Source organism: Megalobrama amblycephala, linkage group LG23 (assembly GCF_018812025.1).
Source record: "Megalobrama amblycephala isolate DHTTF-2021 linkage group LG23, ASM1881202v1, whole genome shotgun sequence".
Lineage (NCBI taxonomy): Eukaryota > Metazoa > Chordata > Actinopteri > Cypriniformes > Xenocyprididae > Megalobrama > Megalobrama amblycephala.
The window spans coordinates 16828854-16853167 of NC_063066.1; the positions used below are offsets into that span (position 1 = coordinate 16828854).

Sequence of the window (24314 nt, forward strand, 5' to 3'; positions counted from 1 at the left end):
AGCTGCCAGTTTGCCAATACAGTGCTGAAATCTTTTGTCTCGATTTTGCGCGTAGTAAACTTGGAGCCCGAGTCTGCGCAGTAGTGAGCACGAAGTGGAGCCGCGATATCAATGTCCCACCCCAACTCAGAACAAATCATTATGCCGGTGTGAAATAAACATTTATGAAACTGTGGAAATTAAAGTTAAAGCTCCATTCACCTTGCAAAGATCCAGAAAAAAGTCTGTTGGCGCCTCAGTGACTACTTCACTCAGTGAAGCTGTCAATCATGTCATCACATGCCCGTTTTTATAGCATCAAATAACTAACTAAAACCAAACTTTTTTAAAGAACGAACATCTAAACTAACACCAGCGTGATAAAAAACTGCCTAAAATGACAGAAATTGTCTTTGGAAAAAAAAATATTTTAAGTGTAATTTAATTGTTTAGTTTGTCTCACATCCCATTGGAATACATAGAGAGGGCTGGGTTTATGACCTATACTGCTTCTAGCCATCAAGACACTTTGGCTTCACTTTTCAGGACTCATGTGGCACGCTTGTTCACTTCCTTACATTCAAATTATGCATAAACAAATTAATTTATTCTTCAACCTTTTCTTCTCCTTATGTCATCGAATGTAAAGAGATATTCTTACATGTATCATTAATGCGGAAAATTCAAATTGTGAAAGAAGATTTTATGTAAGAAATTACTTACATTTGGACTTCAGAAGACATGGAAAATAGTGCACTATTGGAGCTTGAATGTAACAGTCTTGTTATTCATCTCCTTTTTTGACAGAATGATAACAGAAATATGTAGATATTAATTAATTCATTATTTTATTTATTTATTCGCTATGTATTGTAGTATATCACTTGTTACTAGAATATTTGCTCAGTGCAAAAGATATGCTTATGTAACTGCCTCATTGTCTCATAGATAAAGAATGAAATGTGTATGCGTGCATTCAGTGTGTGCATGTTCATTTATCTGCAAGCACAAGCATGCTGAAGTAATTAGTTTGACTCAGTCCTCATGGTCACTGAGTGTTTGACTGTTGAACTCGACTGACGCAGTTGAAATGCCAAAGGTCACTTTCCTTCTTTACGCATCCCTGATTACCACCAGCAATTACCTGCCAGGCTCTCAGTCTCTCCCTGCCTCTCTCCATCTCTCTAACTTCTTTCAATAAAAGTAAACATATCAGGGTCACGGCAGGGTCAACCTAGGTGTAAATTTTCCTTTTTTTCAACCAGAGTGCCATTTAATTAATCCATGCTGACTCTGTCCATAATTTAGAAATAATTAGCTCTTCTCGGTGCACTGTGTCTGCAGTTCTCCTCCTCTTCAAATGCACTCTCCCCAGATCAATCACACTAATTGCTTTTAGAGGGACTAATGCTATAAACTGGGCTGCTCTTGTTTTAAACTCTATATGGGTTCCCTGAAGACTCTGTCAGCCTGAACTGATTTGGATTCTGTGCGAGTCAACGGCAGCCATCATCGCAGCAAAAGGGCAGGTCAAAAGGTTGTGGAAGCAGAGAATACCTACAACCTAAAACAGGTCGCATTAGAGTCCAATTTGTGCCCAACAAGACAAGGGCAAGGATGCGTTCTTTCATCCAAGATGAAGCTCTTATGGCCAAGAAAGGTCTAGGGGCAAAGGTCAGCTAGTTCTGGCCCAGATATTTATCTGATACTAGATTACAAGAGTTGTTGAAATAAATGTGGCATATGCTTTTTACTACTCCATTGAGATCTTTAATATTCATATTTCTGGATTTTTGTCATTTAAAAAAAAAAAAAAAAAAAATCTAGCTGTCTACAACCATTGTCAATCAGTGCAGTTATGTGCAACAGCTACTTTTTTTGTTGTATAAATATATGTTGCTTCAGGGTTGCCCACTTGCTACTCAATACTGGCGCAAGACTAGCCCAATCGCATTCCAGGGGTAAAATCCACATTTTTAGAGGGGGTTCCCCTAGTAAAATTTGCATTCCATGGGCTAAATATTATTTTACTTGGGGTCCCTTCAACCTGCGGACATGAAAAACAACCCACGGCAACAGCATTAAAGTAGCCTAATTCTGCGGCAAAACCACAGATTTGGCAACACTGGGTGGGACCTTGATATCACGGCTCCGTTTCGCGCTCACTACTGCACTCGAGACTCAAGGGCTGTGTCCGAAAACCTAGGTAGCTGTCTTGCTGCCTCACTGTCTAAAAACGGCAGCGTTTGTGCATGAAGGTACCTCACGAAATTGATTTCGGACAGACTTCTGAGGCAGCGTAACAGTTTAATGATCTACAGCAATATAGCGCGAGCTTTGGTGAGAACTAAACAAATATTTAATTATTACAGTAGTAATTTCTCAATAGAAATATATCAAAATTGAAATATGTTGGTCAAAATCGTACATTTATACACAAAATGAGCAGCAAATACAACTTTCGGACGCCATCTTTATTTTTCTAGCTCAACTGTCACAGAATGGAAAGCACAGGATTGTGGGATATCAAAGGCAGCTAAGGATACATCTATGCTTCCTTCAAAAATCGATCTGAGGAAGGTATCTCATGGGACAGGAAGTGAAGCTAACATTGGATTCGGACGTGCCTTGATGCCTTACTACCTTGAAATGTGTCCTCGGAAGGCAGCATTTTCCAGTTTTCGGACGCAGCCACTATGTCAGTGCCATATTAGCACACTGGCGGGTTCACTTACTACAATGGAAGAGAGTGAATGTGCGTCGTCCATCTTTTTTTTACAGTCTATGCTCTAGATAGGTGAATCAAAACAGAATTTAATTGGCTCATAAACAAGCTTCAAGAATGCAAAAGGAACCATACATGTATCATACAACAGAAGAAGTCTATACACTAAAGAGTCTGAAATTTAAGTCATTGTTTACTGATAATCCTCCCCTCTAGTGGAATAATAACCGTTAATGATGATGAACAAAATTAACGAAACACTTGGGAAGTGAACTAATCCTTTGATTGCCTTAATTTATATTGGGCTTCATTGTAATGATTTCCTAATATAGAATATGATCAAAGAATGTTTACTTGGACTTGTTTGGGAAATTTGGCTATTGAAAATATAAAATTGTAACTTCACTCAAATTAACAAAATGACTACTTGCTCATTTTGCTGAATGAGATTTAAAGATCAAGTGGGTAAAATGATCCGATCTTCCCATCACTAATAACCATTGAGACTGGATCATTGAGTTTACATTTACATTTAGCAGACACTTTTATCCTCATTTCACAAATGATGAACATCATCAGCATTTTATCATAAGAGCCACAATATTTGCAGTTCACTATTCCAAGATTAAGTATAAAATAGATTGCAAGCTAGAGTAGATATTAAATGCAGACAAGAAGAGAAATAATCTGTGAATTCCATCATATTGATTATTGAATAAATAATTCAGAGTGGTTTTGTGAACTGGAGCAGCTGACTCATTAAAAAGATTTGACTCTTTTTGACTCAAACAATTCATTCACAAATCAAACACTTTATATTCTCTCACAAACTCTGTGAACTTTTAGTGAATAACTGCAGACACAAGGCCACACTACAGTAATTGTTGCTGTGGAAGTAAAATAAACAACTTTAATTCTAAATCTGATAGCTCCAGGCCCAGTGGGAACCCTCATATTAAACATTAACATAGAGATCTAAGAGGGGGTGGTTTTCTGAAAAGCCACAATTCCGAATGTCAAAGCACAGCAGAGAGTGGCTGTACACCAGACTGGCCTTAGAGGCACCAGACCCATGTTATGCTCACCCCTGTTTTAAAATGCTTGAAACATTGAGGCTAACCAACCTGGTTATTGTTAGGCCAAGTTACACTATTATGAAATTCATACTATTATGGTTTCACATATTATTTTGAAGGCTCAGACTGCAATAATTCGGAGAAACTAGCTTGTTGTACTGTCTGTTGAGGGGAAGATCTACATATATGCTGGTTTATCTGTTAGCATTCCCTTTCATTTTAATGGCAGTTTCTTAGCTAGAAAATATACAGCCTGTTTTCTTCCATGTTTGCTTATAATTTGCACTCGTTTTTAGTAATTTCACACAATTTCAAAACTTTGTTTGTGTTCCACAGAAGAATGAAACAGCATGGATGAGTAGATGATTTTGAACTAGCCCTTTAAAGGGATAGTTCACACAAAAATGAAAATTTGATGTTTATCTGCTTACCCCCAGAGCATCCAGGATGTAGGTGTCTTTGTTTCTTCAGTAGAACACAAATTATGATTTTTAACTCCAACCGTTGCTGTCTGTCAGTCAAATAATGCTAGTGGATGGGAACTTCTACAATAACAGTAAATAAAACTTGCTTAGACAAGTCCAAATTAAACCCTGCAGCTCGTGACGACACATTGATGTCCTAAGACAAGAAACGATCGGTTTGTGCGAGAAACCGAACAGTATTTATATCATTTTTTTCGACTCGATTCAACTCGATTCATTTGGTCTGATCGCGCTCTGTCAGCGGCAGTGATGTCTCGCGCATATACTTCAATGAGAGCGAAACATCACTGCCGTTGTCAGAGCGCGATCAGACCAAACGAATCGAGTGATGAATGCAGTTGGACATAGTGGTGTATTAGAGGTAAAAAATGATATAAATACTGTTCGGTTTCTCGCACAAACCGATCGTTTCGTGTCTTAAGACATCAATGTGTCGTCGCGAGCCGCAGGGTTTAATTTGGATTTGTCTGTCGTGTTTTATTTACTCTTATAGTCCAAGTTCCCGCTGACTTGCATTATACCACTGACAGACTGCAGCAGTTGCAGTTAAAAATCATCATTTGTGTTCTACTGAAGAAACAAAGACACCTACATCTTGGATGCGCTGGGGGGTAAGCAGATAAACATCAAATTTTCATTTTTGGGTGAACTATCCCTTTAAGGACAAACAATAAATACTGTATATTAACATAGGCGAGTGTTACTAATTCTACTTTTGTTTACAGTTGATTTTTTAAAAAAAAAGCACTGTTATCCATCAATTCTCCATAGCTTCGGCTGTAAAGACAGCTAAAGAAGTTACTTTTATTTACATTTTGACTGAAATATAGCAGCCAGATAGTTTAATGAGTAAGCCTCCCTCGTGCAAATTAGGCCACCGATATATATATAAATGTGTGTTTGTGTCATCCTGTGGCTGACAGATACGTTTTCCATTTGTCAGAGGTGCAAATTAAATAAGCAAACCAAATGTTTCCTCTGTGTGCTTTCCACAGTGTCTTGCTAATGATCACTGGGATGCAGAGTGAAATTTTGCATTTATTGACAGGGAAAAAACAGGAGAAGAATTTCAAAAGGTCAAATATGTACATAAATTAGTCTTTTGATAATGATACGCTCATTAATAGCAGATCTGTGAGGCTTGTTTTTTCCAAGCTTACTGCAGTGGTTTACCTTATAAAAAAAAAAGAGAAGTGTCTCTCTGAGCCTTTTATACGAGTGAGATGGTCGTCATCCTTCTCAGCAGTGAGGCCACAGCAGGGAAGCCTTTTAATGCCCAAACTATCTACAGGGCCTGAACAAGATGACCCCCCCCCATCCCCCACCCCCCCGCTCCTATTTTGGGACAGTCAGTGGATTTTGCACTTAAAGTGTCTTCCCGATAGAGATGTGCGGATCAGCTCTATCGTCACCCAAATAAGCAGTTAAAAATAAATAATCCACCCGCCACCAACCAAACCTATGATTTTCTCTGATTTAGATATCCACACCTGATCGTCACATTACAATTATTCTAATTCTCGGTGTTAAGCATGATAATTTCTGTTAAGCATTTTTTTTAGCTGAAGCTGCTAAGTTAAGCAAAATCTCATGTAGTATTTATATACCACACTAGGAGGTGCTCTAGGCATATGCTTTCCTTGATTGGTTTTCCCTGAAGATAGCGCTGTTGTTGAAAATGAAAGTTCATGGTTCGTTGCATTTTATCCTGAAATAAGAGGTCTGTGTCTTTATTAAAATCAACACATTATAATGATTTATCTCATCCACCCACGACCCACCCCCAATTAATTGGAATGGTATTTTTTTTATTACTTGGCCCGCCTGACCTGCAGATTATTCACAGAGTCCGTGGATATTACAGCAATCCGTGCATCTCTACTTCCCATTCTGACTTCACCCTCCTTGTGGTTTGCAGAGTTTAATTACCTTTCTCCGATTAAGAGTTTTCAGTCGAGTTTGGACCATTTGTCGGCTGTTGTGGTCTATCATGCCAGGTTGTCTGCTCAGACATTGTTTTTGGAAATCAGGTGCTATTATCTGTGGTCTCCCAGAGCCTGGCACAGGAGGAAGTTATTGTTATGGCTGTTGGCATTGCCAAGCAAACCATTCTGTCTAAATCCTTGAAATTATATTGCAGACAGAAAAGGCTGAATTTTAAAAAGAAGTCCTACAATAGGGGCAACAAAATGTTTTGCAGCGAGAAATGGAAGAACTATCTGGGGATGCTCACATAAATTGTCCAGAAACCATTATTAAAACAATGGGAAGAAGAAGCAGTAATGTGTGCTGAAAGTACGGCATGAGCCAGCGCATTCGCAAATAAGGAAAATTACATTTAACGTACTAACAGCTCTAGCTGGGTGCAAATTTGTTTCTCTCTCTGTTTCTCTTGCTCTTCCTGGCTTGTCATATAGAAATATGAATCCCACTCTAATGCATTTTTAAATAGATTCCAAACACTCCATAATGTGTCTCTCAGTAGCACTAGTCACTGTTTTTTAGTGTATGTCTGTATTGCACTCAGGGACTTCCGATCGTGGACTGAATTTGAGGGCGAATCACAGTCACTTCTTGTTTTGTACACTGTCCGTTTATTTAGCTTCATTTTGCGGCGATTATGTCAACATCAAAATGTCTGCGGTTGTCACATGAGGTCTGCTTTTTTTCTCCTCTTAGGATAAATAGTTTAATGAAAAACGACATGACGCATGCATACAATAAACCTGGGCTGCGGAAACTCCGGTGAAGAAATCAAATACATGCAAATGTCTAACCGCACTCTTCACGCTTTGTGTGACAGCAAGTAGAAGGCAGAACTTTCAACTAAACAATGTAGTACTGCAATGCTAAAAGTCTTCCTTGAGTGGCACGATATCGGAATGTACACAACATGCTTTGGCCTTTCAAGTTTCAGTAAATGCTCTGTTAATTGAAATCAATAAGAGGAGGAAAAACCCACCTGTGAAGTGGCAAATCAATGCATTTCTTCACTTTTATTATAAGAAGTGAGGCAGAGGCCATTAGGTTTCATTCACTAAACCTATTGATTGCTAGGCCTGTAATTTGTTTTGGGCCCAAAGTAAGCTTTTCACCCCATTAACTTCCACCATGGGTTCTGTGGACTGAGTGAAGCACAGCCTTAATCATCATTACCACCTGCCTGGTCATTTCTGCACACAGTCAGATAAAATCACTCTTATTATGGATTCCTCAGTTCTCAGCATCTGCTTATGCCCACCATTTGCATAATTGTCAGATGCACAATATAGCATTAGGCTGAAGGTGGAATTATGGGATTCAAAACAGAGAGAGTGAGGCCAAAGTGTTATTGCATGACTGTTGTCCTGTCCGCTGTCTACCTGTCTACCTACTTGAGTGGCTTAAAGGGTTAGTTCAACCAAAATTGAAAATTCTGTTATTAATTACTCACCCTCATGTCGTTTCACACCCGTAAGACCTTCGTTCATCTTCAGGACACAAATTAAGATATTTTTGATTAAATCTGAGATGTATATGACTTGTTCATAGACAGCAATTTAACCACCACTTTCAAGGTCCAGAAAGGTACTAAAAACATCATTAAAATAGTCCACGTGACTGCAGTGGTTCAACCTTAATTTTATGAAGTGACGAGAATACTTTTTGTGCGCAAAAACAAAACAAAAATAACTACTTTATTCAACAGTATCTTCTCTTCTGTGTCATTCACCTATGCTGTTTACGTCCAGCGCTTCCAGGTTCTACGTCAGAACGCCGACTCATTATTGGTCGGCTCCTGCGCCAGCATCACACAAATGCGTCGTGCTGATCACATGAATAGCGTCGGCATTCTGACATAGAACCTGGATGTGCTGAAGGTAAACAGAATAAAGTGAATAAAGTTGTTATTTTTGTTTTGTTTTTGCGCACAAAAAGTGTTCTTGTCGCTTCATAAAATTAACACTCTGAGGTCTGAAAACGCGCCGGCGCGTTTTGCAAGATTTTTTTTCACATTGCAGCAAAACAGACTTAAAATACTCCGTCATTTTTTGTCATAGAGACATAAGTAATATATCAATTGAAACTATAGAATATCTTCTTTTATTTGTATACACTCAGAGTAAAAACAAAATGTTGTGCTTTTTGTAAAATAAAGAAAACTAACATGATGCGTGATTTCTCCTCTCCCTCTGAACGAAGTCCAATCTGATAGTTCTCAGAAAATGAACTGTAACTTAGTGAATACTAATCACAGAAAAATTAAACTTATGTCTAAAAAAACATTAAGATGTCAGGTTTTAAATCATGTAAGTCAAAGTCGAAAACAAACCTTCTGTGTTTATGTAATCTGTATGAAAAGAGAGCCATGTCAGAAGTCCGTGATTCAGCTCATTATCTGCTAATGCGGCCACGCCCACGGAGCCAGCGCTATTCAGACGCAAATTCAGAGGCAATACATGCATTCATCGTCTCAATCGTGTATTTATTGTCTTGAAAAGTGTTTATCTGGATGTAAAAGTCATGGTTAGCAAGCTCCAGAAGACATGCAGTTAGTTCCTGTTTTCTTTTCTTCTATAGATGAATTTTAGATGAGTTTTTGTTTCTTTAGCGCCCTCCGGCTGCAGTATGAATTGGAAACTCCATTCATGGAATAGCCTCTTCTTCTTTTAGATGAATTTGTGGACTAAAAATGCACAGAGAGCGCCCTCCGACTTCAAGTATGAATTGAAAACACCAGCGCTCATAGTAATGACAATGAATATTAAATAAATATAACTCCTCTGTATAGAAAATTGACATAAGCATATGAGAATCCAATATTTCTCCAAATGTGCATGCTTTTAAACTAAAAGCCTATATTCAGACTCTTTGCATCACAGAAACACATTATATTTTAAAGTATAATATAAAACCATTACTTTATATTGTAATAATATTTTTCTGTATGTTTCATATATCATGATGAGCTTGAGACATCACAGAAGGTTTTTTTCACAGCCTACCTGACTGAAATGCCTCATTAATATGCAAGTCATTTCAGCTCATTACTATGTAATTCTTTTGTCTTTTCAGGTGAGAATGGCCCATTATTCAGTGGTGATTCACGCCTCCATGCATACTGTGTTTCTTGGCAAAAAGTGTCTTACAAAAACTAAATCAATATATTGTTTTATATGAAGGAGTAGGCAGCATAATTTTTACATAAATTTGAAGCAAAAACTCTAGTTTACAACCTCCAATACCCTAAAGTATTGTAAACACAGATTTACTATACTTTTTTTGGCCATATTTCAGTGACTTAAGTTTTTTGTTTTTTCAATAACCACACATAAATGTTATTCCTTCAAAAACACAAACATGTACATACATTTTCCTCACATATTATTGTAGCCTAGTTTGTGCTTAATACAGTGTAATGACACTTTTTCCATTAATATGTTTATGAACAACTGAAAAAAGCACAAATGTCAGGGCATGTCAAAACTTCTCCAGGCCCCAAATCAGCCTCAGACTCCAGAGGGTTAAGGTTGAACCACTGCAGTCACATGGACTATTTTAACGATGTCTTTAGTACCTTTCTGGACCTTGAAAGTGGTGGTTAAATTGCTATGGTGGAGTCAGAGCGAGTTCAGCAGTGGGTTACATCGTTGTTCGGGAAACACACCCCTGGACAATTAACAACAGTTTTAAGAAATAAATTAAATTATCTTCCTTACCTTTGTCAAAGAATTAGCTAAAATAGCGCTGTCAGATCGTCATAGTCGTCAGCCTCACATTGTCAGGGGGAATCCAGTAAAGCCAGGCCTCGTGAACATAAACCATTCAACAGCAGTGCTCAATAGGGTTACAGCTGCCTTATTTAGCCTTCTTTGTTAATATTAACACAAAACTAAGCAAAGTTTATTCCATCAGAAATGTCCTCACACTGCGGGAAACTCCACGTCATTTCTTAAAAGTGCCAACTGCAATCGGAAATGCATGTGAATTGAAAACTAATAATTTCATGTTGGATTAATTCAGTATTCTCTCTGTTTGGAATAACTCAATAAGAATAGATAAATCCTTAACGACAAAATTGAGTAGATTTTGTTACAGACGATTTTAATTCATTTTAACACAAAAAACTGTCCAAAAAACGTTAAATAAAGTTTACATATTACATTCCATGAAATCTACAAACCCACAGAATGACTTTTTGACAGCCTCACACTTTATTCAAATATTATTAAAAATGTTTAAAGATTTTGTAAGCATATTGCATAGTTGTGCTTGGAATCAATTGTTTTATTTGTGATAAGGCAATTAAACGTCAAAATTGTGCAGACCAATTTTTTTATTTTTTTTTGCAAGGCTATCATAAAGAAATTATGAACACATGCAAAAACAAGAGAGAACCAATGAAATATTAGTAACTGATTATGTTGTAGCAAAGACTATAGAATAACACAAGACGCGTCACTCGTATTGTTTTGAATGGGAGAAAGTGTAACGCGCAATATGGCGGAATAAGTCCCGCCTTCTAAATAAGAGCCAATCGCCGACTGGTAAAGTCATCGCGTCACTTCAGCGGCCGTTAGAATCACCGGTTTCTATAGAAACAGTCAGACGCGCGCCTCCGAAGAGGTCTGCGCATGCGCATTAGTTTGATCCAGCCTGAAAAATACAGTTTTTTTGTTATGATTCGAGCGTTTAGAAACTAAATTTATGAGCCGGTTGTTGTTAAATTTCATTGGAGATTTCAAATATGAAATTTAATCGTAAGGTTGGTGAACAGTTTTGGAGAATTTGATGTTTCCCCATTCAAAGAGATTGCATGATGCCCAGGATGCCCGAGAGGCGTTTCAAAGATGGCCGCCGAGTGAAATGACTTGTCTTAAAGGGACTTTGGTTGTAGTCAACATATGCTTTTTCCTGTGAGCTTCTGGTTTTTCTATGCATTCTTTTTTTTTTATTTAGCAAAAAACCTGTAGCATTTTGCTTTTTTTGGCAAATATTTTGTCAGAAAAATTACCTTATCCAAGTTTAGTGTTTTGTATATAATGTTCCTCATATTTTTTTTTTTCCTCAGATAGAAAGATAGAGAGATCCATTATCAAAAGATAATACAGTATTATTCCAAGTTAACTTCTAAGTTTTATAGTGAGATTTATAGTGATCTTAGAGACTTCAAGATGGATCTCTTTGACGGGGCCTTAGAAAGAAATCAATGTGTCAGTCTGAACTTATCTGTCAACAGTCATTGATCTAACAATACACATTGTATGTGATGAGAGGTGAGGATTCAATCAGCTGTTTAGCCACAGAGTGCCTGTCTGTCATACCACCGGAGGAACATTCTTCTTACCCTACTTAGATAAGAATGGACATCCTCATCAGCCTTTGCAGTCAGATTCTGGGTGAAAGATTGTAACCTTACTGAAAATCATGAAAGAATTTGTTTAAATAATAATAATAATAAAATGATTTTAGTGGAAATAAAGCCATTCTCTAACAACAAATGATCTCATTAATATACAGGGGTATGTTGGATAGACATTAAAACATGCAAAGTCAAAGTACTGACAGTATCTGCATAAAATGCACATTTAACATATTTAGCTAATATGAATTCTTAACAGTTTTAGTCTTGTTCTGTGTGATCTTCTAATGAGAAGCTGACAGCACAAACACACATAAATCAGTAACTGAGTAAAATGTGTTAATTGCACAGTGCAACATTGATGATGTTTCACTTATGATAATTACTTTACCTTTATTAATCCCATCTGGATTTCATTATTTGCTTTTAAAAAAGTTTTTTTTTTTTTGATTTGAGAAGCTTACTTTGTTTCACTTTCAGTTCTGACTAATTGTCAAAGGATTTGTAAAGATTTGTACTGTCACTTGGTGTTGTACATTTCAGTGTCTTCCAGCATATGCGAATCAATAACCAAAACATAACCACCATTTCTTTTTTCCAAGACAAATCATATGCCCTTGAAGCCAAACAGTGTAACCGCATAAGCATAGCAAACAGCACAGGTTTTGCCATTTGTAGTCATTTCCATTACAGTTGTTAACTCATGTCAAACAAGCATGTACACACATCTCCTTTGCATATCTTCTCATCTGTTATTATTTAAAACAATGTACTTATCTCTGTCAGCTTTATCATTTTGAGTCGGTGCATGACACATTATGGTGGAGAATGAAAGCATGTTGAAGATTGTATAAATAAGTCAAGAACTGAAAGCAGTGCTTCCATCGTCAACTTGAGAGAGATGGCTATCCACTGGATAAATGTTTAGGCTCTGGGGTTCTGATGTGACTGTCTTCACAAACAACTGATACAAGCTGTTAGAATTCTTTTCAAAGCTCAGCTTTTAACAGTGTGCCCTTCTCTGGCCAGAAAAAAAGGTGAGGAACCACAAAGTAATAGTCTTCAAAATGTCACCTTTTCTGTTTAAAGAAAGAAAGTCTTATGGGTTTGGAAAGACATGTCGATGAGTAAATGATGACAGAAACTACATTATGTTTAACTATTCCTTTAAGATACTGGATTATAATGAGAAATGTTACACTTTGACATTTAGTTCAGTTGCTGCTCACTGGAGACTGTGGGTCAATTCATAGCTTAAACTGTGATCAAAAATAAAAACGGTTACGAATTCAGGAAGTTCCCTCAGGTCAAGCGTTTGTCCCCAATGTTGGACAACATTACGGCTTCATCCGGGAGAGAGACGGATCGGACAGAAAGGTCACATGTCAGAGCTTCAGAGAGAGAGACAGAAATTAGAAGAGACAGAAAGAACAACATGGCGTGACAAATAAAACTTTCTTTTTTTTTCGGCTATATAAAAAGAATTAATAAATAGTTTGCATGCAGAGTTTGAAAGCTATTTGAGATGTAGTTCTGCAGGCATCTTTTTATAATATGACCAGGACAAGATGATGTAAAGAAAAGAAAGATAGAACACTGAATAAATAAGATGATTATGTCAGTCCTTAAATTATTCATGGCTCAGACTCTTTGAGGGGACAATATTTAGTAAGATTTTTCAGAACATTAGATTTGCAAGAGTGCAACAATGTTACATAGCAGGAGTTTCTGTTGCATAAAATACTCATTGTGTACTGTATAAAAAGTCTTGAATCCCACCTTATATTCATATAGATTGTTGTTGGTGTAGTAGTTAAATAAAAAAAAAGCGGAATTCTGCTCAAACCTCGGATAAATTTGTGCAGGTGGTTTCAAAGTGTGCCTATTGTACTCTGTTATTTGTGATTACGTTTGAGTTGTATTGCTAACCTGGCACACATGGAATTGTATTAATCTGGAAGCATTCATTATATGTCACACATAATGATGTGCAAATCTGATACTCAAGCTAATTGGGCCAGCTGCTAGGCAGCAAGAAGCTTCATCCCAAACAGAGGATTAAAGATTCAAGAAGCCCATCTTTACTAGCTTTATTTACGTCTCCCCTGTAAGTTGACTGTATTTGCAGATTTCACAGCTAATCTCTAATATTTGGATTCTGCTTGTTGTCCATTTATTAGAGAATAGTCATCAATTAAATATGGATAAATCTGAACACTACCCTCCCGAGCCACACACACACACACACACCTTCATCTGCGCTCACTGTGTAGCCTATGTGTGTGTACGTGTCTGTATATGTCTATTCAGCTCTTTCTGTTAACTCAAGCTGAAGTGGACTGGCGTTTTGAAGGCCCTCAACTGACCCTGTGCATAGACACGATTCAGGGCTTCAAAATCCCTGCAGAGGCTTGTGACATTTGGAATTCAAACATCTGACTTTCTAGCGGAATGCCTGTCTGATCCAGCTCTGTCTGACAGCGACAGGACTGGCTCTTCTGGGAATGTGTGAACTTTGTCATTACCTGAGCTGCCTAATTACTACCAGAGCTTGCTAATATGAGATATTCGGTTGATAAAATATTATAAATGTAAGGTTGTATACCAGGGACGTGCACAGGAATTTTGAGGGGCAGTTGCTCTGACCTAAAAAAAGGGCCCCCCCCCCACCCCCATGAACAAACATAAAATAACAATAAACAATTTATGAATAAAAACTACCTTAGAATAACAAGTGCTGTAAAAAGTTAGTTTGTGACACCCAATTCATTAACTAATTTTAACAAATTAAACTTTGTTGTAAAGTGTTAGCATTTACATGTGTTTGTTATCTAAACAAAAATAATATATACCATGTGAGGAAGGAAGACATCATGTTTGTTTTAATATATGTATTGTAAAGTAATAAAAAGAATAACATTATAATGTTTTATATACTATCTTATATGTAATTCAAAAAATATAAGAAATGTCAAATTCAATTTGTATGGTAATACGTTTTCCTATCACTGAAACTTTACGTTGACAGTGTCTTAAAAATGCAGTGCAAATGGTGCAAAAACAACTAGTTGTGACACCTACAGCAGGCATCCATCTGCATATGGATTGTATGGACACTTGATGATTGTCACATGTGTGTGTGTATATATATAAAAAATCTATGGGGTATTTTAAGCTGAAACTTCACAGACACATTCAGGGGACACCTTAGACTTATATTACATCTTGTGAAAAAGCATTCTTGGGCACCTTTAACAAATTTTCAAAAAAAAAAAAAAAACCTCAGTTTTTTTCACAAACCACACCCTGTATATATATATATATATAATCAAATGACAGCCCTAGACATGTCTTTGGCAGTTGGATTCAAATGATGCTAGGAAAAACAACTGCTGAACTATTGCCAGTAAATAGAATAATAGCATGTGTCAACATGTATAACATTCAAACACTGATGGACGCTGAATAATTCAAATAAAATGACTTGGCACAGTGATTATTCTGAGTGTTATAAGCCGCTGAGGCTCAGCCGGCAAGTAGTGAGATATTTCCTCTGTAGATTTTTAAATGTCTTTGCTGCTCATGAAGGCACTGGCATTTTCTATGGGACAAATGGCTTTCTGAGTTTATTCCTGTGCCTCAGTGATAAAGAGCAGAGCACACAGTCTCCCAAGATACTGTCACAGCCTTTTACTGACCATCACAGAGAACTTTTTCTGACCAGGACCATCCATGCAGGATGTTTGAGCAGAACGTGTGCTCTGGTGACGTACATTGTTCAGTTTCCATATGCTGTCATGTATTATTTTGTGGTGTGAGCAAGCAATGATGGATGAAATGTATTTACTTTTGAATGTACCAATAATGATAGTCTCATGTTGTTCTTCTGTGGAACACACAGATATTATTTAAAATAGGCCCCATTGACTTTCCAAATATCTTTTGACGTCACTTTTGGATGCACTATCCCTTTACGTGACAAATTTAAATGTTCTGATCTATTAGGACTTCGGGTTATTATTTATAACACTTCGATTTGCTTTGCACCTGGAGGCAAAAATATAATACAATGAAATCAGGTCAACATAACATTAAGATTTGTTTTGTTAAGTGTATGTGTACATCTGTGCATGTGTTAGTATGTGTGTGCAAATGTGTGAATGATATACTGTTGAAAAAACTGTTAAAGACACAGCATAACAATGGAGCTTGAATTGACACCATAGTGCTGGTGTGGATCAGCATGTGTGCGATCAACCATTACAAACAGAACTGTTACAAGTGGAGAGAAGAAAAAAGGAAAAAAAAGAAAAAGCAATGCCTGCTGGAAGCACCACACCGCAAAAATCCACGATGCTGCTGTTAGGGAGAGAGAGTTCAGCACAATGAAGCTGCCAGCAGCGCTTCAGCATGAACCACCATCAACGTGCAGATTCATTGGGATCTAAGCCAAAAATGTTCATTTTATTGTTGTGTACTTTGAAAACACACAACACATGAATGTGTTCTTAATCTCGAATGAATTTGGAGTATTTTTAATGAGAGACCTCAGAATACTCCCAAGAATGCTGAAAAAAAATTGTACACAACTATTTTCAACATTGATAATAACAATAAATAACAAAATAGCGACTTTATTCAACAATATCTACTGATGGGCGAATGCAAAACACTGCTTCATGAAGCTGCAAAGCTTTATTAATCTTTTGTTTTGATTCAGTGGTTCGGAGCACATATCAAACTGCAGTCACGTGAACTATTGAAGTTTCAAAACACTTATGACGTAACGAAGCCTCGTTTACTGAAATCATGTGATTTTGACGCTCTGAACCACTGATTTGAAACAATGATTTGTAAAACTTCGAAGCTTCATGAAGCATCGTTTTGAAATCGCCCATCACTAGATATTGTGGAATAAAGTCGTTATTTAGTTTTTTTTAGTGCACAAAAAGTATTCTTGTCACTTTATAATATTAAGGTTAAACAACTGTAGTCACATGAACTGTTTTAAATATGTTTTTAGTTGCTTTCTGTGCTTTGAAAAAGGCAGTGTTATTGCTGGCGATGCAGGCCTCACTGAGCCAACAAAGGTCTTACGGGTTAACTGAGATTAACAAAGGTCTTACGGGTTTGGAACGACATGAGGGTGAGTAATTAATGTCATAATTTTCATTTTTGAGCTTGTTTCCACGAGTAGCAGTCAATCGGTAGATTAATCAGTAAAATTCATAAAAATCACATTCACATAACCAAATGTAGTAGGCTAATCAAAAGCCAATGTTAGCATTTGCTGTTTAGAATGAATTCAAACATATACAGTATTTCACATATATTTAACAAATTTTACTTTTTTTCTTTTTTCCTATATAGTAAAATATGGTTCTATACCTCTCTGTTTCAGTACTTTCAGGGGTGGAAGGTCTAGCTGATACTCAATTTTTCAATTAAATCTCACTTGTTTCAATGTCCGTGAAGTGTGATCTGCTGTTTCTTTCTTGCATGCTCTAACGGACATGCCTACAGGCAAACAAGCCTTTTTGCTTATCTCTCTTGTTTACTTATAATTCAAACAAAAAACATTCATTTTGGAGGAGAAAAAAGCAGTATGTAAAGAATCACAAGCCTATTATTTCATTCAAGGCTTAACCATCAGGAAATGGGTTATTTAGCTTCCTTTTTTTTTTTTTTTTTTTTTTACACACACACACTATTTGTGTGTTTCAGATGAGCATATATCACTTAATTTACTTTAGAAAGCTTTTTAACACAAATGCTTCAGTTTTAATTTAGGGGCCTTTTACTGATTTTAGCCCAACTAGTTTGTCTCTAAATGCGCCACATAGCGAAAAGTCATGTTTTCAGCAAAGCTAAAACAAAATCATTACTATTTACATCAAACATGGGCTACTACACTGTAAATAAATGCACAATATAGGTGTAATATTCTGCTTGCTTCAACTAAACACGTATCTTGCATTGCACTGTAAATGGAGTTAGGCTCTGCTTAATGCCAACCACAGTGTTACTCTCAAGTTACTAATGCAGTTTAAACACAAAAAGGCTTCTGCAGACAATTCCATTAACTCTCATCAAACTCTCTGCTGACTGCAGGTGTAGGCTTTCACCAACAACACTATAACAGAACAGTGTTCAGATAAAGTCTTGCAAAGCACTGGCAATAATAACTGCTAACAGTGCTTTTCAGTGTGAAACTAATCAAACGGAGGAGTGAATCGATTCTAATCGAGACTAGACAAAATGTGTACAAGTGTTTATTTTTTACATTTCTCTAGGCAGACGAGTGGGTGGGTGTTTGCTTACTCATCTATTGCTTGGTAATGGAAACACAAAGGTAGCTAAGCTTTGATGGGATAAAGAGAGAGAATTTTATTAGTGCTGTGAACAAAATTATAACTGCAAGATGGAAAAATATGAAAGTGACTGAGAAGCTGAGAAAGGAAACGGACCCACAAAAACTCACATTCCTAATTGGTGAATGATAGTTAGACAATATCAAACAAAATCTGAAAGCAGTAGTCTAGTCTTCAACAGGAGTCATGCTGATGGAAAACAGATGGATGGATTTATTTATTTTTTTTGATGGAATTTTCAGTGACTCTTTCTGCAAGTTACATTGTTACACCTGTAGGTGGCAATAAGTGAGTAAGTCTTTATGAATGAGCCATTTGAGTCATTCACCAAAACTGATTCATTCAAAAATGCTGATTCATTCTGTAACACCATTGCAGTGTGGTGCTGGTTAATATGCAATGAATAATGGCATAGTAATAATGGAGTAGAAATAGCAGTGCAGTCCTTGTGGTGGTGCAACTGGTGCAACCGCACCGGCCCACACTTTAAGGGACCCTACGGTGAATGCGAACAGACCCAATCAAACCCCCCACCCCCGGCCCTACACGGGAAGGTGATCGCAAACTGACCGACTGACAATGCTCTTGTATGTGTGATTTTAATGTAATATAATATAAGTATCGTGAATAAGTCACAACTGAAGGGCATGACTTCAGTCGTGACTTATTCACGATACAGCACTAGCCTCGAGTACCTTATTGCTTTTATAAAACAGTTACCACACAATACAAATATTAAAGGTGCCCTAGAACCAGTCTTTACAAGATGTAATATAAGTCTAAGGTGTTCCCTGAATGTGTCTGTGAAGTTTCAGCTTAAAATACCCCATAGATTTTTTTTAATTAAATTTTTTAACTGCCTATTTTGGGGCATCATTAACTATACACCGATTCAGGCTGCGGCCCCTTTAAATCGTGTGCTCCCCTGATCTAGGGCACCTTTAAAGCCAAAAATATGTATCAATGCAACTTTCATGAAGTAAACTTTTTACTAAATGCCTTCCTTCCACCGAAAAAAGTCATGGGAACCGCTGTCAGTCATGGGAAAACCCCTTAACTGTTAAAAGGACAAGATAAAACATCGGACATTTAAACTGATTTTTCATTATGAACATAGGACTGACCTGAAGGAAAATGCTAAATTTGAATGCAGGTAATAAACTCGATCTCTTTCTCACAATACTCTTCAACATGATACAGTAAGTTTCAATGAACAGTATCAATTGAGAACACAGTTTACGTTGCAAAGAGTGGTTGCTAAGGGTGTTGTGTAGTGATACACAGAACCGTTGGATGAAGCGGGCATAGCTGTGTTTTATTGTGATTAAAGCTATTGACCAATCAGAATCAAAGACAGGAACTAACCATTTTATAATATAATATAATATAATACAATTTGTCAGAACAGGGTTAAGACTAAAAGGTCTTAAATGGTGACAAATACTCTCTGTACCAGCCCTTTGAAATTTGAAATTTTGAACTTTTTTTCTAAACTAAAGAGGCCCTTTTACTCATTTTCTTATGTTTTTCTTCTTCTTTTCTTTCCACATCTTCTTTTTCTTCTCCTTTTTCCAATTTCTTCCTTCCTTCTCTTCTTTTGTAAAGTAGCTAAACACATTTGCTCCTTCGATAATGTCCGCTCCTGTGAGGATCCTCATTAGGTCTGTGCTCTAATTAATCCTCCTTGATTTCCATGTGGCTTGCTCTCTCTCTTTTGCCCTCTCTCTACCAGCCCTGCAAATCCTCACATGGTGAATTACTCTTGCTTGTGGGTGGGAAGAAGAAGAAAAAAAAAAACAGAGAATGTTCACAAGTCATTTACAAGAAGCACATTTCATCTCTAATGCCCACCTCAGTAATTTTAACACAGGAAAGACCTTTTTTTATTATCGGTCCATAAAAAAAAAAAAAAAACAGGAACAGAAACAGAAACAGCAACAGCTATGACCTCTATGACCGTCATATGGTGTATCCATTAGTATATATAGGTTGGGTGGTTTTGAGTAAAAGGGGCTGAGTAGGCTATACTCTTCTGAGCGTAGAAGGCTTATGGGTCTCTTCTATGACTTATCCTGTAGTGGTGGGCAGTCTTTTCTGTACAGAATCAATCTAGGCATTCCCTGTCTGCCTCCAAAGCTCTCTAAAGGCCTTAAAGCCACTGAGAGCCCTGCACTGATGACCAGCTCATGGCTTCCAGATATGACCATCAGCTCCTCAGCTACAATAAGAGACTCTCTCTCTCACTTCCTGTGGCCCAATCTCTATCTCCTGTGTATCCCGACATGGTTTTATAAGAGTTCATAGGTATTTGTTGTGTGGTCAGGTTGTGATGCATCTTTATACCTTTGTATTTTTACACAGACACTGAAAAATACATAATTAAATTAACGCATTGACAACATCTAAAACATGATCCATTTTAAACAGCATCTAAAACACTGTACATATGAACAACTTCAGAGATTTATAAATCATTCTATATTGTCAGTACAATTTGTTTGTTTGTTTGTTTGTTTATGAAAGAAGTCTGTTATGCTCACCAAATATGCATTTAATTGATCAAAAATAGTGAAATCATTCATATTTAAAAAAAAAAAAAAATTATTTTAAATTGTAGTTTATTCCTGTGTTTATCTGCCATTACTTTGGTCTTCACGTGATCCTTCAGAAATTATTCTAATATGCTGATTTGGTGCTCAAGAAACATCTCTTATTATTATAAATATTGAAAACATTTGTGCTGCTTAATGTTTTTGTGGAAACTTTTCCCCCCAGGAATCTTTCACAAAAGAACAGTTTGAAATGGAAATATTTTGTAAAATTTTAAATGCCTTCAATGTCACATGAATGTATTGCATTCTTGTTAAATGACAATAATTATTAAGGGATTAATAATTAATCTATAATAACCTATAATTCTTAAGGGATCAGGCTGAATTCCCACAATCCTCTCTGCCCTCTCATTAAAAACCTTCAGACATTTCTTCCTCGCATCATCCCAAAGATTCTTTTGAAATCTTTGTGCATTCTACTAAGTTGGGTGGATGGGAATTGAAAAGAAGCTGACTTTGTGGCTTCATCTCCATCTTACATCTCCGGTCTTATTATAATGCGACTGGTTCCCGTTCATTGCAATGGAAGTCGATCACTCTTAACAGTAGAATATGTAAATCCCAGCACTGGAGGAAACCATCAATTCTCCATATTGAGTGAGAATGCTGGCATGCAATTGAATGTCTCTCTCTCATTGCAATGTACTTTAATCTTCATAATCCTGGGGTTTGAAGAATACTCTAATCCATAAGCAAGCATTGCCACATATATTTATTTCCAGCCCTCTTTTGGAAAATGGCACTCAATTGGAAATAAGCGGTACGCATGATGGTGGGTTTTGATCGATAACCTCTGCATCTAGCCACTGATTGAAATAGATATTTGCTGTGGAGTTGTTTCTCTCCATAATGATCTCATTTCATATTCTTGCCTCAAACAGTTCTTCGCCCCCCGATGCATAAGGCAAACTGTGCACATAGCCCACCCAGCATAATCGTGCAAGATTGACAGTGGTGAAGGAAACGCTAGGTAGTTAGCTCTTGACATGGGAGATAACCTCATGAAAAACATTACATTTGATCCTTATTTCTCAGGAGGATTTCTACCTGCTGGCCAATTTGTGGTAAACAGGCATGGTTTTGTAACTCTACCTCAGGGCCTTCCACATCGATATACTGGAAACAACTCTGCACTATATGACCCAACATAAAACATAAATGAATATCCAGATAATCAGCTCCATCATCTTTTAGACTTTTAAAATAGCTCATTACAAGGCCAATTAAATTAAACACCTTATTCTTGGAAGCATCTGCAGACCCCAGAGTCAAAATATGCTGTTGGGCCAGGTGCCACAGTTTCTTTTATGTAGACAAGATAAATGCTAAATAAAACCCTCTTTTGTGGTTTAGGATCGCTTATTAACCCAACCCAGCCTAAGGCTGAAGCAGAATCTCTTACAGATGGCATAACAGTATAGTTCAGTTGCTGAGCTGGAAGATGAGGGGGTTTAATGAAACAGCAGGAGAAGGCTATAGTTTGCCCAGGAAAACCATTAGGCAACATAGTCTGTGTGGGTTTGAGGCGGTACATATGGTCAAATGTCTCATTGTCCAGGAGCTTCTCAAGTCAGCGTACACCGCAATATGTTCATCCATGTCAGTCTAAACGGGCATCAGATGGATTTTTAGATGAAGCACATTTATCTGCTTGTTATTTTCAAGCACAGTAAGATAAATAGCTTCTGTCGTTTATCTCATTTGCAGATCCTGCTGTGAATTCTGCTGTTGCAGCGGTCTTCTGCAAGCAAAAAAAAAAAAAAAAAAAATCATCCCATACATTGGCATCTGTATTCAGAAGGCCTGACAGGTAAGATGCATTTTAATTGTACTGAGGTTCTGTAGATAAGTGAAACCCAGGACTCAACAATAAACATGGCCTGGTGGCAAGTAGCTGACGTGACTGCATTTCGACAGAAGTTTGACAAAACTTTAACTTGCCTTTTTGAGGCTATTGGTCTTATACATTCATTTTTATGCCTGCAAATTGAAAGGGTTAGTTCACCCAAAAATGAAAATTCTGTCATTAATTACTCACCCTCATGTCATTCCACACCCATAAGACCTTCATTCATCTTCCAAACACATATTAAGATATTTTTGATGAAATCCAAGAGGTATTTGACTCGTCCATACACAGCTATTTAACCGACACTTTCAAGGTCCAGAAAGGTACTAAAGAGATTTTTAAAAAATTCGACGTGATAATACTTTTTGTGTGCAAAAACAAAACAAAAATAACAACTTCATTCAGCAATATCTTCTCTTTTGTGTCATTTACATACGTTGTTTACGTCCAGCACTTCCAGGTTCTACATCAGAATGGCAATTTATTATTGGCCGGCTCCTGCGTCAGCATCACACGCATACGTCGTGCTGCTCACGTGATCAGCTTTGGCCAATACTGAGCCAGCATTCGGACGTAGACACGGAAGCCTTCACTGTGCTTACTGTGGCAACTACCTAAGGATAATGACAGGGAAGAGAAGAGATTATTGATAAAAGATTTTTTTTTGTTTTGTTTTTTGCACACAAAAAGTATTCTCGTTGCTTCAACAATGTCTTTAGTACATTTCTGGACCTTGAAAGTTGTTAAATTGCTGTCTATGGACGAGTCATATACCTCTCGGATTTCATCAAAAATATCTTAATTTGTGTAATTAATGACAGAATTTTCATTTTTGAGTGAACTATCCCTTCAAATGTTTTCCTGCTATTGCACATTCTGCTGATTTCTCACCAAGATAATGATATTTAGCTGAATGTGTACTTATATTATAGCTGAATAATTCCTAAATTTTTGGGTAAAGCAAAAAATATTTTATCAAAAAAAAAAAAAAAGGAAAGAAAGAAAATAAAAATAATTGTAATAACAATAACTTTAAAAATAATAAATTAAAAGATAAATAGTTATAAATATTTTCAAATAAAATTATAAATATATTGAAATAAAATGTAAAAAAAAAAAAATCTAAAAATAAAAGTTAAAATAAAATAATTGTTTTGTTGTTTATTGATGAGGCCAATGAAAGTGATGGCAAGTAAAATTATTTGCCTGAGGGGCTGCCAGAAAAAAAAAATTATAATAATAATTTATTGTTTGGTCCTGAAACTATAAAAGTAAAAGTATGTGGACAAGTAGATGGTTTGTTTTGTGGCACCCGAATGTAACAAGGGTTGTGATGAAATGCCTTTGCCTAACCTTCTTTTTCATATGAAGTCTTATTTCTCCTCTGTTCTCCTTCCTCCTGATCCACTGTGTCAGTATGACATTTTCTCCCCAAAGGGCACATGTGAGATGAAATTACTCGGAGGTGTCAAACACGTCATCTCCACATGTTTAAATGCCCAGTTTCAAATGCCAGCATCCGCTAGTGGAGCATGGCGCAGTGTACATTATGGGCACTTGCGGTTCCTGTCACGTTTCTGGTTTGTGGTTCAGAAACATGGAGCAGAAATACTCCTCAAAATGATTGTGAACATGTAGATAAGAGACAGTAGTAAATAAGTTGCAAGGGTGTGTGTTTTGTCAAAAACAAATGTAAAGAGGAAAAAATGTACTTTAAAATGATTACATTTAAAGGTGCTCTAAGTGATGTCACGCGTTTTTAGGCCAAAACATTTTTTGTCACATACAGCAAACATCTCCTCACTATCCGCTAGCTGCCTGTCCCCTGAACACACTGTAATAAAACGCGGTCTCTGTAGTCGCCACAAGCTCCAA

At 36.9% G+C, this 24314-nt stretch overlaps 1 protein-coding gene across 14 annotated transcripts in view; it reads left to right on the forward strand.

The window, feature by feature from the left end:
* Positions 1–24314, forward strand: part of lingo2 (leucine rich repeat and Ig domain containing 2) — a 374701-nt gene that overhangs the window by 156671 nt on the left and 193716 nt on the right. For 9 of the 14 annotated variants that reach the window (XM_048175948.1, XM_048175945.1, XM_048175946.1 and 6 more), the window contains one exon: positions 22298–22400. The exons of the other annotated variants lie outside the window; for them this stretch is intronic. The gene's annotated coding sequence lies outside the window, so the exon portion shown is untranslated. The remainder of the gene's footprint in view (positions 1–22297; positions 22401–24314) is intronic. 14 annotated transcript variants of the gene reach the window in all.